We start from the raw sequence: 15,878 nt of genomic DNA on the forward strand, positions 1-15,878 counted from the left end.
TAAAGAAAATATTTTTCAAATATTTAAACCAACCAAATATGAAAAAATTAGAAAATATTTTCAGGTCAAGGTAGAACTCTAAGATTGAGTATTTCCATGGGTCAATGTTGGGCATCATCATGAGTCTATTTGGGCTGATAATATTTTATGAGTTAACTTGGGTTAGCTCAAATCATCCCATTTTCAAAATCGTTCTAGCCCAAACCCATTAAAACTTGGGTGGGTTGGACAGATTTAGGTTAGTTTTGCCACCCCAAAACTATGAAGTTTGTTTATGCTAATATTAGTGTTGATAGATAACAAGTTAATAGCGCTCATAGCAGAATTTCTTATTAATTCCGAAAAGGGGAAAAAAATGTATATGAGATAGAATAATGGTTAGCCATCCAAAAGAGGAAAATTCATTTTTATTATGCACGTGGGAGAGAATACATAAGCGAGAAATTAATTTATCGTGTAATAAAACAAAGAATGCTAACTCATAAAAGATCTGCAAGATACTGTAACATTAGGTGTTTGCAAAGGGAATATTTTAAGTTATAACAATATTTTACTACTCGCTCCACTTCATTTTATGTAGCAAAATTTAGAGTACGAAGGCCAAAAATTTTAATTTTTATTGTGAATTTAGGTACCACTGCTTGCTGAATATCTTATTCCAAACAGGAAAGATATATTGAGAAAGAACAAGCAACCATCCATAAAACAATATGCTTTTCCACGTTGATACACGTGGCATGTAACCATATGATATACTAATTTTTATATTTAAATTTGTAAAACAGTGTTTACCATTCCCTCACAAAATACAATATATGTTGGTAACATGACTCATCCTACCCAATGACATTGTATAAAAGCCCCTTAAATAAACACGAGCAAAATATTAAAATCAATAACCTTATTAAAAATGGTTTTTGGAAGGGGATCAAGACTACGAGTGCTCTTTAGGTGTATTGAATGGTTATTTTGTTGGTATGGTTATATTCACATGTGTTACAAAAAACAAAAAAAGGTTTTTGGAACCGACTCCATTTATGTTCCTTTGAACTACAACTAATTTAATTTCCTCCAAATTATCAAGAGAGTGCACATTTCTGTCTACCCCTTAATTGAAACCAAATACTAGCTCTTCTAAATTCCTTTCTTGAATTTGGAAGCTGTTGAAGAGTTATATATTTTAGTGATTAACAAATCTAAGTGTGAAATATGTATATACTAGATGAAAATTGCCGTGCTAAGCTCGGGCCCAGGCCTGGACCTAATAAGTTGGGATTTTTTTCTAGTTATACTATAATAAAGACTTTATTATCAATTTTCTCTAGGTTTAGTAGTTTTCTCCAAATACCCTACTTTCATTAACAATTTGTATACAATTAGTATATTAACTTTCCAAGCCTGTAGGTTTTTAATAGTACCTTAACAAACGCGTTCAATTACAAGCGAAGTATCAAGGATTCATCTACCTCAAAATCCCTTAATCTCCGCCCATAATCCCCATCTCTTCTTTTTCCTACCATAAACGGAGCAGCATAAAATCTAAATAGAATCGATTGAATCGATATTCTGCTACATTTGACGAACAAAATTCAACTGGAGAAGAAAAATCACCGTCACTGTGATACAATTTTGAAGTTCGATATCGAGTCTAACTCAAATCCTGATAGAGATTCAAATGGTGACTATGGCAATCATGCTTCAACACTCAGGCCGATGGGATGTTACTGGTTGATATGTCGATTCAATGTCGATGGAGTTGTAATCAACATAGAGTCAAGCTGCAATGAGTTAATTTCAGTCATTGCTCGGAAATTATCTATAGATACCTCTGTTAAAATAATGGAGATCAAATATATTGTCAATGTCAGGTGCCCTCCCATGAAAATTCACAATAATATAGGGCTACAAGTGTATAAAGAGATGAAACGGAACTACAAGGAGTTCATAATGTATCCATTATGTATAACACTGAAGGAATCCGCGCTGGACTAGAATACGACAAACGAGAATATCATTGCAGGGTGCTTCGAAAATACATAAAATAACCTGATACAATTACCATACAATGGTGACACATTCAGTAGTGTTTCTGAGAAAGTAAATTTTCTTGAGGTGGATCCATGTGATGACAATAGTGGTTGTGAGTGTTTAATAATAGCAGACACACTACCTAAAAGTATTGAGGCCAGTCTGATTTATCAACAAATCTGCACAACAAGAATACTAGAATGTGAAGTTTCCTAAGGGTCCGGCATCATCTCGAAGATAAGTACAGACGTTTCTATACCGATCCGCAAGACTCTACTAATGTGATGACCCAAAATATCATATTCAATTTAAACATTTATTTCTCTGTTCTAAGATATCGAAAAGTACTATTTATCATTTCTTGACTTACGTGCACAGTACGTATAAATTGCTGGAATTGTTTTATGTGAAACATTGATTAAAATGTGAAATAGTGCTTCAAAACTCATCTTAATTGACTTTAGTCAATATTTTGAGCAAACGGACTCGGATCAGTATTTTATTAGCTTCGGTAGGTCCGTATCGTTATTTTGGACTTGGGAGTATACCCATAATTGAATTCGGAGGTCCTTAACTCAAATTATCGACATTTAACAAAACTAGAAATATAAAAGCTAATACTTTCTAAAGTTTGACCGCGGATTTGACTTTATTGATATCGGTGTCGGAATCCGATTCTGAAAAATTAGAATAAGTCTGTTATATCATTTATGACTTGTGTGCAAAATTTGAGGTCAATCGGACTTGATTTAATAGGTTTCAGCGTTGAATGTAGAAGTTGAAAGATCTTAGTTTCATTAGGCTTGAATTGGGGTATGATTCATGATTTTAGTATTGTTTGATGTGATTTGAGGTTTCAACTAAGTTTGTATGCTATTTTAGGACGGGTTGGTGTATTTGGTTGAGGTCCCGGGGGCTTCGGGTGAGTTTTAGAAGGTTAACAGATCTAAATTTAGACTTAAATAGTTGTTGGAAATTTTAGTCTTCTAGTGCAATCGCACCTGCAGAATTTAGCTCGCAGGTTTGGGCCGAGGTCGAGGTCGTGACCAGGCATGGCCCGAGGTCGAGGTCGCAACCAAGCATGGGCCGAGGTCGTAATCAAGGTCGAGGTAGAGGTTGTAGAAGCGAGCAAATGGATCGAGGTCGCGACCAGGCATGAGTTGAGGCCGAGGTCACATAAGCAACCAGACATGAGATGAGGCCGAGGTCGCAGAAGAGACCAGACATAGGTTGAGGCCGAGGTCACAGAAGCAACCAGGCTTGAGTTGAGGCGAGGTCGCAGAAGCGATCAGTTGAGGCCGAGATCGAAGAAGCGATCAGTTGAGGCCGAGGTTTCAGAAGCGACTAGATGGTCCGAGGTCACGACCAGGCATTAGTTGAGGCTGAGGTCGCAGAAGCGAGCAGTTGGGGCCGAGGTCACATAAGCGAAAATCCCTAGACAGAACATATAAATTCGGGGGTTGACCATTTTTACCCATTTTTGGATTTTAAGAGCTCGGATGAGGCGATTTTCAGGAGATTTTCACGGGAAAACATTGGGGTAAGTGTTCCTTATCCTATATTGATAATATTTCATGATTCCGTACTCATTTACATCATGAATCCGTGAATTTATGGAAGAAAAATCAGATTTTTTATAAAATCTTCCAAAAATGTAAAATGAAGATTTGAAGGTTAATACGATGTCAGAATTCGATAATTTTTGTATGGTTGACCTCGTATCAGAATTCGATAATTTTTCATTGTCGATTTTTAAAATGAATTTCAGATTTTAATTCAAAAAATTAGTAAATTCATATGGAATTAATTCCTACGATTCGTGTTGAGTATATTTAATTGTTTGTGACTAGATTTGAAGCTTTCGGACACGAATTTGCGAGGCAAAGGTGTATTGAAATCTTGAAATTTGGTTGCGAAGCGAGGTAAGTGTCGTGGTTAACCTTGACTTGAGGGAATAGAACCCTTGAATGATTTGTTATGTGAATTTCATGTGTAAGGACGTATAGGCGAGGTGACGAGTGCCTATACGTTGTCAAATTGATTATTTGCCTATTTATCAGAAAAATCAGAAATAAATTTAAATCATTAATTAATTATTTCTCTCATATTCCTTGTCCAGTATTATGTCTTTAATTCATGCTATAATTTCTACATGCTTATTTGACTTATGTGTCTCAATTGCTACTTGATATTTAGCATATTAAATATTAAATATTCTATTTTCTCCTTGATATCCATAATTAATTGCTACTTGTCATTATTTATTTCATAAATAAATTATAATTATTGTATGCCTTGTTTCATAATAATTTATCATTGAACGTGGTATTTATTGTAGTATTTTTGTTACATTTAAGAGTTGTTAAATTATATTACTAGAACGGGTTTCACGCCGCAACGGAAATAAAAATAAATATATTGAGGGATCAGGTTGCATGCCGCAACAGATTTATTTAAAGTTTATATTGTTAAAGCGGGTTGCACGCCGCAACGGAATTTAATTGAAAGGTTATATTGTTGGATCGGGTTGCACGCCGCAACGGATTTTATTCTAAGTTTATATTGTTGAAGTGGGTTGCACGCCGCAATGGAAATAAATTGAGGGATTTTGATTGCTGAATTGACTTCAATTATTGATATTATTTACCGGTCTTACTACTATTCCTATTATTATTATTATTATTATTATTATTATTATTATTATTATTATTATTATTATTATTATTATTATTATTATTATTATTATTATTATTATTATTATTATTATTATTATTATTATTATTATTATTATTATTATTATTATTATTATTATTATTATTATTATTATTATTATTATTATTATTATTATTATTATTATTATTATTATTATTATTATTATTATTATTATTATTATTATTATTATTATTATTATTATTATTATTATTATTATTATTATTGCGTCCTGTTAAATGGTATCAGAGCCTAGGTACTTTCATGGTATATATAAGATAGATATGAAATATTCGACATAGATATATTTCTGAAATATGGATTTAGGAGAAACTAGTATGAAAAATACTAGATTGGAAGAGGTGGATATACCTCAAAACCTTGATTTGTTAAACAAATGAACTATTCCTAAAGTCCCTATTAGAACAATTTATGATTATGGATGGTTTGATAAACTCTCTTCTAAACAACTTGTTAAAACAACTGAGCAATCTTTAGCTCTGAATTCGTCTGAACAGACTATTCATTTGTTAAACAAGTATGATGTAGAAGTTTATAAACACCAGTATAATTATTTGCATATTGGTATGGTTCAAATTGCCTTTAAGCCTTTAACCCTTAAAGGGTTACTAGAGACATTTTTGGCTGCTCTCAGAGATGCCAGAAATTTGAACTTTAGACAGTCTCTGATGGGTTCTTTTGAATCTACTATTGCCTACGGCCCAGTATATTTTAATACTCAACCCAATCTGCAATTATCTCTATCTGATGTTAATATACTTGATGCATTAACATTAAATGTGAAAACGCATGGTTATAATTATGCGCCTGGTTCTGAGCTTATATGTTTATCATATAGAATTTATTTCAAATTGTTATCTACGTTACACCCCAGATGTAAATTATATGATACATCTGATCAGACTATTTTAGTGGAAACGAATTTTGCAAAGTCTAAGGTCACCACGAGAAGACCTATTAAGTGGGAAGAAATCAATTTTCCAACTACATAGACTTTAAATTCGGTTATATCCCCCAGTCAGATAACTGATGCTATTAGTAATACTGAGTATTCTCATATTACTCAAAATCCAGATGGTAGGATTTGCATTCAGTTTGACGATAATAGTTCCACTTATAGTAGACAGTCATTCTCTAATAATAGACTGTTACCTACTATTAGTTCTAATTATAACAGACATTCTTTCACAAATCATAGACTATTACCTGATATTCAACATATTTCTCATGTTGAACCAGTCTATAGACCAGCTAGAAATCATGCTGCATCTCTACACACAATTTCTACTAAGATAGGTGATAAACCTGTTGAAAGGATTAAGATTAACCCGAAGACAAATATTGTCCAGGATAATAATAATATTTCTGACAAGGATATTCCTTCTGCGTCCGAGATGAATTTTGACCCAGACAGTGTTTAAATGATCCCACACCAAATTGATTTTAGTCCAGGGTCACAAGCTAGGGGTTATATTCAAAAAGAATTTTTTAGTGATAAGTGGAACCGGTTTAAAACTTGGTTTTTTGATACTTATAGTAAAGAGGATTTAAATAATATTTTCCAAGAGTTTTATGAAACCTGTGCTTTACATAATCAAATTATGTATTTTGTTCCTTAGTTTATAACCATATATTTACCACTTTATATAAAAGTTTTAGAAAGATCTTATAAAGACGGGAGTAGCAATATTACTAAAGCTATTTACCCTCCTCAAGCACCTTTTGTTTTACCTAATAATACAGGTATTACTTTTACTGCATTTCAAAAATTTATTGATGAAGATGTTGCTGCAGTCAGCATCGCAAAAATTAATAAATTAATTTCTCACAACAATTATTTGATCTTATATGTTAAAGTTCTGGGAGAACATATTAGTTTTCTTGATAAAAAACTTGATGATTTAACAGTCTTGATTAAAGATATGAGTACTAAAAAGACTTTGACTGATATTGCCTCTTCTTAAGGAAGCAAATCAGAACCTCAAATTGCTTTTACTCATATTCAAAGACCTCCTGAGATTCAGGATTTTAAATTTAAATCTTTTGGTGATTTAGAAGAACTTCTTGATAAAAAGTTATCCGGTTAGAATATCAAACCCATTGATTTATCAAATGATTTTGCTGATAAATTAGATAAAACTTTTGATTACAAAAAGGATGTTTTGTCAGAGTTTAATAAACTCAAAAGTTACCCCAAAAAGAATAGTAAGTTTGCGGATAGCAGATATGCTGATAAACCTAGAATGCAAACTTATTATTACAATCGTCCAACTCCTCAAGATGTTTTAATAGAGGAACGTGATTGAAATCAGACTAATACGTCTTATAGTGATTCCGAAATATATGAGTAGAATCTTGATGGTTTGACTGATAGGCAATTGACTATTCTTGTGCATAGAATGCTTATGTATGCAACTATCTGTAAAAGTGTGAAAAATACAGATAGAAATATTTGCAGAATGATTGTTGCAGGTTTTACTGGCCAACTTCGTGGCTGGTGGGACAATTATTTAACTATCGATGAAAGGGCAATGATTATTAATGCCAAAGCCACTGATGATGGAATTGATAACTTAGGCATGGCTCTGGTAGCAAATAGAGAAGATGCGGTTTACACTCTTATTCTTACTATATTAGAACACTTCAATGGTAGATTTACCAATCAGAACGAGACTGTTCGTACTCTCCTTAATAGCCTTAGATGTAAGACTTTAAGTGAGTTTAGATGGTATAAAGACACTTTTATGAGTAGAGTGATGGAACTACCAGAAAATAAGCTGGAATATTGGAAGGCTAAGTTCATAGATGGCCTTCCCTCTTTATTTGCTGAAAGAGTTAGAAAGATTTTAAGAGGTAGTTATGGTGAAATTCCATACAGAGACTATACCTATGGTAAATTGATAGGAATTTGCACACAGGAAGGGTTAAACCTGTGCAATGAATTAAGATTGTCCAAACAGCTTAAGATGGATAAGCTTAAGGAAAGAAACCAGTTAGGGGACTTTTGCGCCCAGTTCGGTTTACCCGAGACTTCTACTCATAAGAAGAAGAAACATAAGTATCATAGATACCCCAACCAAGATAGTCCTTATAGGAGAAAGAGATCTAGATATAGATCCAAAGAAGAACGAGAAACTAAGAAAGCCCATCGTAAGGCTACTAGATTTACCAAAAATAGGTCTAAGAGAGACCTAGCTGACATTAAGTGTTATAAGTGTGGTAAATTTGGTCATATAGCTCCAAATTGTAAGCTTCAAAAGCTGAAAACCTTAGGACTAGACGATGAGCTACGTGATAAGGTTTATAGTTTGTTATACACTTCTGGATCAGAATCAGATTATTATTCTGAGTCAGAATCCGAAGCTGAAATTGATTTACTTGATTTATCTGATAGTGATAAAAATGTTGATAATACTTGTACAACTTGCAAAGGTGATACATGTACTTGTGATGATGAATTTTATAAATTACAATCACAATTTGAAAATTTAAATATGAAAACTATTACATCTGATAATGTAATAGAACTTTTAAAAGAAGTTACTGATGAAAAACTGCGTGAAAAAATTATTAATTTGGCTGCTAGTCCAAGTTCTAATTCAAGTTCTAGTTTTGCAAAACCTTTTGAAAAGGAATTTGAATATTCACCGCCTTATTCTTTACTAGAGGTTAATAACCATCTTTTGAACAAAAATGCAACTCCAGCAAGAGATTCTTCTTTCGATGATTTAAAAACTGAAGTTGAAAACTTGAAACGAGAGATTAAATCTCTTAAACAAAATCAGATGATTTGTGATCATAGGATTACTCAGATTGAGAAAATCAATCCTCAAGCTGAGAAATCTGATGATAAAAACAAAGGTATTTCTGAAATTGATAGTGAAGAAAAACCTATTAGTTTTAATCCTAAACATGATATGTTTTTAGGAATGATGCAAATTATTACTGCTCACAAATGGTATATTAAATGTACTATTCTTATTGATAATAATTTCTCTATTACAAACATTGCCATGATTGATAGTAGAGCAGATGTTAGCTGCATTCAAGAAGGTTTAATACCTACAAAATATTTTCAAAAAACTACTCATATGGTTAGATCTGCATCTGGACATGCTTTAGATATAAAGTATAAATTGCCTAATACGGGTATTTGTCAGAATAAAGTCTGTATTCCTCACTTCTTTTTCTTAGTTAAAAATCAGTTATACCCTCCTATTATACTTGGAACACCTTTTATTAATGCAATTTATCCTTTTACTAGCATTGACGCGAAAGGATTTACTGCTACTTATAAGGATAAAGAAATTAGTTATACTTTTGTTACAGATCCAGTAACTAGAGATATCAATGCTTTAATTGGTATGAAGCAAAAACATGTTGATTCCTTACAATTAGAATTGCTTAGTATGAATATATTTGATACTTTGAATTCTACTAAAGTACAGGAAAAAATTAAAATTGATTTCCGAGCAGATGGCTATTGATATTTGTGCTGAGCATCCAAGTGCTTTTTGGATCGAAAAAAGCATATTGTCACTCTTCCTTATGAAGACAATTTCTCTGAGGATAATATTCCTACTAAATCTCGACCCTGTCAGATGAACGCAGAATTAGTGGAATTTTACAAAAAGGAGATTGATAATTTACTACAAAAGGGTTTGATAAAACCCTCAAAATCTCCCTGGTCTTGTACAGCTTTTTACGTTAATAACGCAGCTGAAAAGGAACGTGATGTTCCTAGATTAGTCATTATTTATAAACCCTTGAATAAATATTTGAAATGGGTTAGGTATCCTATTCCTAATAAAAGAGATTTATTATCTAGATTATATGATGCCAATGTATTTTCAAAATTCGATTTAAAATTTGGATATTGGCAAATTCAAATATTTAAAGAGCATACTTATAGAACTGCTTTTAATGTTCCATTTGGGTAATATGAATGGAATGTTATGCCTTTTGATTTGAAGAATGCCCCTTCAGAATTCAAAAAAATTATGAATGATATTTTCAACCCTTATCTAGACTTCATTATTGTCTATATCGATAACATTTTGGTATTTTCCAAAACACTTGAAATGCATATTAAACATTTAGATATTTTTAAAAGAATTGTTATACAAAATGGTTTGGTCATCTCAAAACAAAAAATGAGTTTATTCCAAACTAACATTCGATTCTTAGGACATTATATTTGTCAGGGAAAAATTACTCTTATTCAAAGATCGATAGACTTTGCTTCAAAATTTCTCGATGTTATTACTGATAGAACTCAGTTACAAAGATTTTTGGAAAGCCTAAATTATATTTCGCCTTTTTATAAAGATTTGTCGCGTGATTTAGCCCCTTTATATGACAGGCTAAAAATGAATTATAAAAATCCTTGGACTGATAGTCATACTACTTTAGTTAAAAATATTAAGCAACGTGTAAAATCTTTACCTTGCTTAACCCTTGCTAATCCTGCATGACAAAAGATTATAGAGACTGATGCGTCTAATATTGGTTATGGAGGGATTTTGAAACAGATAAATCCCAAAGATAAACATGAATATCTGATTAGATTCTACTCTAGTAATTGGTCTGAATCCCAAAAGAAATACGCTACTGTAGCACATGAAATTTTGACTATAGTAAAATGTGTTTTAAAATTTCAGGACGATTTATACAATCAAAAGTTTTTGATAAAAACTGATGCACAGTCTGTTAGATATATGTTTAACAAAGATTTTAAACATGATACCTCGAAAATAATATTTGCAAGATGGCAGGCTCAATTAGCCCCTTTTGATTTTGAGATACAATATAAAAAGGGAATTGATAATTCTTTGCCTGACTTTTTATCTCGTGAATATCTACAGGATGGAACCCCCCTGGGGTAGGGGAAGAGGTAGAGGTTGGGAAAGATCATCCCCACACTCTAAAGGAAGATCATCATCTTCAGGATCGTCATATGGATCCTCATCAAACTTCCCAGTTATACAAATGGGAAGAAAGAGTTTGGTTAATGAGAGGATATCTCTCAGAAAAGAATCATCAATTAGACCATCTATCCATCTGGAAGATATTCCAGAAGATAGCCCATTATACGCGCATTTGCAGGCATATTTGACTGCTCAAAAACAGAAAGATACTTCTATTAAGCAAAGTGATACTTTTGCTTCCATTTCTAAAGATGACAATGATGATATCAAGTCATACGAAAAGGTCTCAAAAAGAGAAATGATATTTCTCTTAGAAAACTCTGATATTCAGAGAAAAGAAGAACCTTGGAAGATATTCCAAAGCTATTTAATAAATGGGTTATATTATCCGGGTGAGTCATACAAAACCCGTTCCTACTATGAAACGATATTAACCAGTACTGGCAGTGCAGATTTTCAGCACTTCTCTGGGTATAGCACAGACGAGAACGTTTATAACTTCTCGAAGATTATAATTAAACAGATTATATCTATTGAAGATTGGGGTATATCCACAATGAAAGAAAGGCAGATAAGCCTTAACAAAAATAAAATAAATTTTACCTATTGGGATTATATCCAAGCCTTTGATAAAGTGCTTTACTACAATAATGATAGACACAAACATACTTGGTTTATAAAGGTATGTGCAAAGATACTTGCAGCAACTATTCCTAATTGGTTTCTGAACTGGTGGTCATACTACAGTCCAACAATAAAAATTTTACCATATCCATTTCTTAAGTTATACAAAGAATGGATTAAAACCTCCCCTTTTATAAACAACTTATATCATTCAGATCATATTTGTTACCCTGATAAAATCAACCAAATTTATTTCTTTCTGAAATTCTCTATTCCGTGGATACACAAATGGAATCCAGAAGTCGGATTCACAGAAGAACAAGTCCCATGCTTATACAGGACTTTTTACAACAATTTTTGGGATAAGGTAATGAAGAAAGATCCCAAAACGAAGGCATTATATGGTCAAGAGCTCTTGGATTCAATAGAAACAAAAATCCAGGAATATTCCAGCAAACCTCAAAAAGAGGTAATTGATGATAGTTCAGTCAGGCATATTGCCAGAAGAATCTCCTTTCAAGAAGGAGATAAAGCAGAGATGATTAATGCTTATTTGGAAGAAGTCAAAAGAAATTTACTTCATTCCATTATTCAATATGAAAAATCAGATACGTCTATGCAAAGTGAAACAAGCAACGATGATATCGCTAAAGATTCTCATCCCATTGAAGCAGAAAGGATATTATCTGAAGAAGACTTAAATGATGCAGAAGAATTCATCCGCAAAATGAAAGAAGCGGAGAAGAGACCAGCACAGTAAAACAGCTGGGACCCACTGCAACAGTGAAGCCGTCGGACCCCACTCAAACAGTAGATACACTGTTCATCAACAGTAGATACACTGTTTCAATTGTAGATACACTGTTCTAACAGTAGAAACACTGTAACAGGGACCCACGGGACCCACTTTTTACTGTTCATAGATTCCTTTTCTTTTTCTATTTATAGAATTCATTCGTTCATTCTTCAGAGGAGACAGGACCCTCTCTCTATACAACCTTCTCACTCTCTAAGTTTGTAAGTAAGAAGTTTGAAGAAGTTTAGCTTGTAATAGAAGAACACAAGTAAATAAAGTTTTGTTCTTCATCCTGTTAATAACAGGATCAAGTGGCGGGCGGTAATCCGCCATGCCTTCTCAATTAAATAAAAACAGAAATCACCCGTTTGACCGGGAACTGGACTTATTTCACACCTCACATCTGGCTTTTATATGCCTGGAAGGTTTCCACCAGTTAAAGATTTCTATTTTAACATACTTGAGAATTCTTAATCTAGCTAATTCAGTACCCTTATATTTAAAGACTGGCGGTAATCCGCACAATCAATAAGGATATAAGAATAAAAATATACTTGAATTTTATATATAGTTTAATCACTGTATGGAAGGTTAAAACCTTTACTCAAGCAAGGGTCCTGTCATGATATAATACATACTTTTATTGAGCCCATGTGTCTAGCAGTTCTAATCATGAAAGAAGATGCCCTTTTAACTCCTTTATCGGGCTGAGGTTCACGACTGGCTAGACGGAGCCACTAAGGCAAAGCCAATAAGAGCAGTATTATATCAGCCTGTACCAACCATCTTGACACCAAGTGAAAACTCTATATATAAAACTCATTTATATTTTAATAGATGCCGTCGCTTTCATGGTGTATATAAGAGAGAAGTTAGATACTCAACATAGATATGATGTCTCTTAGCCGGACATCGTCACGGCCAGAGAGGAGAAATAGCTAACTAAGAAGGACAGAAAATATGTACCTTGTGGCCAAGAAGCAAGGCCCTGAAGATGAAGAACAAAACTTTATTTACTTGTGTTCTTCTATTACAAGCTAAACTTCTTCAAACTTCTTACTTACAAACTTAGAGAGAGAGAGAAGGTTGTAGAGAGAGAGGGTCCTGTCTCCTCTGAAGAATGAACTAATGAATTATATAAATAGAAAAAGAAAAGGAATCTATGAACAATAAAAAGTGGATCCCGTGGGTCCCTGTTACAGTGTTTTTACTGTTAGAACATTGTATCTACTGTTGAAACAGTGTATCTACTGTTGATGAACAGTGTATCTACTGTTTGAGTGGGGTCCGGCGGCTTCACTGTTGCAGTGGGTCCCAGCTGTTTTACTGTGCTGGTCTCTTCTCCGCTTCTTTCATTTTGCGGATGAATTCTTCTGCATCATTTAAGTCTTCTTCAGATAATATCCTTTCTGCTTCAATGGGATGAGAATCTTTAGCGATATCATCGTTGCTTGTTTCACTTTGCATAGACGTATCTGATTTTTCATATTGAATAATGGAATGAAGTAAATTTCTTTTGACTTCTTCCAAATAAGCATTAATCATCTCTGCTTTATCTCCTTCTTGAAAGGAGATTCTTCTGGCAATATGCCTGACTGAACTATCATCAATTACTTCTTTTTGAGGTTTGCTGGAATATTTCTGGATTTTTGTTTCTATTGAATCTAAGAGCTATTGACCATATAATGCCTTCGTTTTGGGATCTTTCTTCATTAGCTTATCCCAAAAATTGTTGTAAAAAGTCCTGTATAAGCATGGGACTTGTTCTTCTGTGAATCCGACTTCTGGATTCCATTTGTGTATCCACGGAATAGAGAATTTCAGAAAGAAATAAATTTGGTTGATTTTATGAGGGTAACAAATATGATCTGAATGATATAAGTTGTTTATAAAAGGGGAGGTTTTAATCCATTCTTTGTATAACTTAAGAAATGGATATGGTAAAATTTTTATTGTTGGACTGTAGTATGACCACCAGTTCAGAAACCAATTAGGAACAGTTGCTGCAAGTATCTTTGCACAAACCTTTATAAACCAAGTATGTTTGTGTCTATCATTATTGTAGTAAAGCACTTTATCAAAGGCTTGGATATAATCCCAATAGGTAAAATTTATTTTATTTTTGTTAAGGCTTATCTGCCTTTCTTTCATTGTGGATATACCCCAATCTTCAACAGATATAATCTGTTTAATTATAATCTTCGAGAAGTTATAAACGTTCTCGTCTGTGCTATACCCAGAGAAGTGCTGAAAATCTGCACTGCCAGTACTGGTTAATATCGTTTCATAGTAGGAACGGGTTTTGTATGACTCACCCGGATAATATAACCCATTTATTAAATAGCTTTGGAATATCTTCCAAGGTTCTTCTTTTCTCTGAATATCAGAGTTTTCTAAGAGAAATATCATTTCTCTTTTTGAGACCTTTTCGTATGACTTGATATCATCATTGTCATCTTTAGAAATGGAAGCAAAAGTATCACTTTGCTTAATAGAAGTATCTTTCTGTTTTTGAGCAGTCAAATATGCCTGCAAATGCGCGTATAACGGGCTATCTTCTGGAATATCTTCCAGATGGATAGATGGTCTAATTGATGATTCTTTTCTGAGAGATATCCTCTCATTAACCAAACTCTTTCTTCCCATTTGTATAACTGGGAAGTTTGATGAGGATCCATATGACAATCCTGAAGATGATGATCTTCCTTTAGAGTGTGGGGATGATCTTCCCCAACCTCTACCTCTTCCCCTACCCCAGGGGGGTTCCATCCTGTAGATATTCACGAGATAAAAAGTCAGGCAAAGAATTATCAATTCCCTTTTTATATTGTATCTCAAAATCAAAAGGGGCTAATTGAGCCTGCCATCTTGCAAATATTATTTTCGAGGTATCATGTTTAAAATCTTTGTTAAACATATATCTAACAGACTGTGCATCAGTTTTTATCAAAAACTTTTGATTGTATAAATCGTCCTGAAATTTTAAAACACATTTTACTATAGTCAAAATTTCATGTGCTACAGTAGCGTATTTCTTTTGGGATTCAGACCAATTACTAGAGTAGAATCTAATCAGATATTCATGTTTATCTTTGGGATTTATCTGTTTCAAAATCCCTCCATAACCAATATTAGACGCATCAGTCTCTATAATCTTTTGTCATGCAGGATTAGCAAGGGTTAAGCAAGGTAAAGATTTTACACGTTGCTTAATATTTTTAACTAAAGTAGTATGACTATCAGTCCAAGGATTTTTATAATTCATTTTTAGCCTGTCATATAAAGGGGCTAAATCACGCGACAAATCTTTATAAAAAGGCGAAATATAATTTAGGCTTTCCAAAAATATTTGTAACTGAGTTCTATCAGTAATAACATCGAGAAATTTTGAAGCAAAGTCTATCGATCTTTGAATAAGAGTAATTTTTCCCTGACAAATATAATGTCCTAAGAATCGAATGTTAGTTTGGAATAAACTCATTTTTTGTTTTGAGATGACCAAACCATTTTGTATAACAATTCTTTTAAAAATATCTAAATGTTTAATATGCATTTCAAGTGTTTTGGAAAATACCAAAATGTTATCGATATAGACAATAATGAAGTCTAGATAAGGGTTGAAAATATCATTCATAATTTTTTTGAATTCTGAAGGGGCATTCTTCAAATCAAAAGGCATAACATTCCATTCATATTACCCAAATGGAACATTAAAAGCAGTTCTATAAGTATGCTCTTTAAATATTTGAATTTGCCAATATCCAAATTTTAAA

Source organism: Nicotiana tabacum, chromosome 15 (assembly GCF_000715075.1).
Source record: "Nicotiana tabacum cultivar K326 chromosome 15, ASM71507v2, whole genome shotgun sequence".
Lineage (NCBI taxonomy): Eukaryota > Viridiplantae > Streptophyta > Magnoliopsida > Solanales > Solanaceae > Nicotiana > Nicotiana tabacum.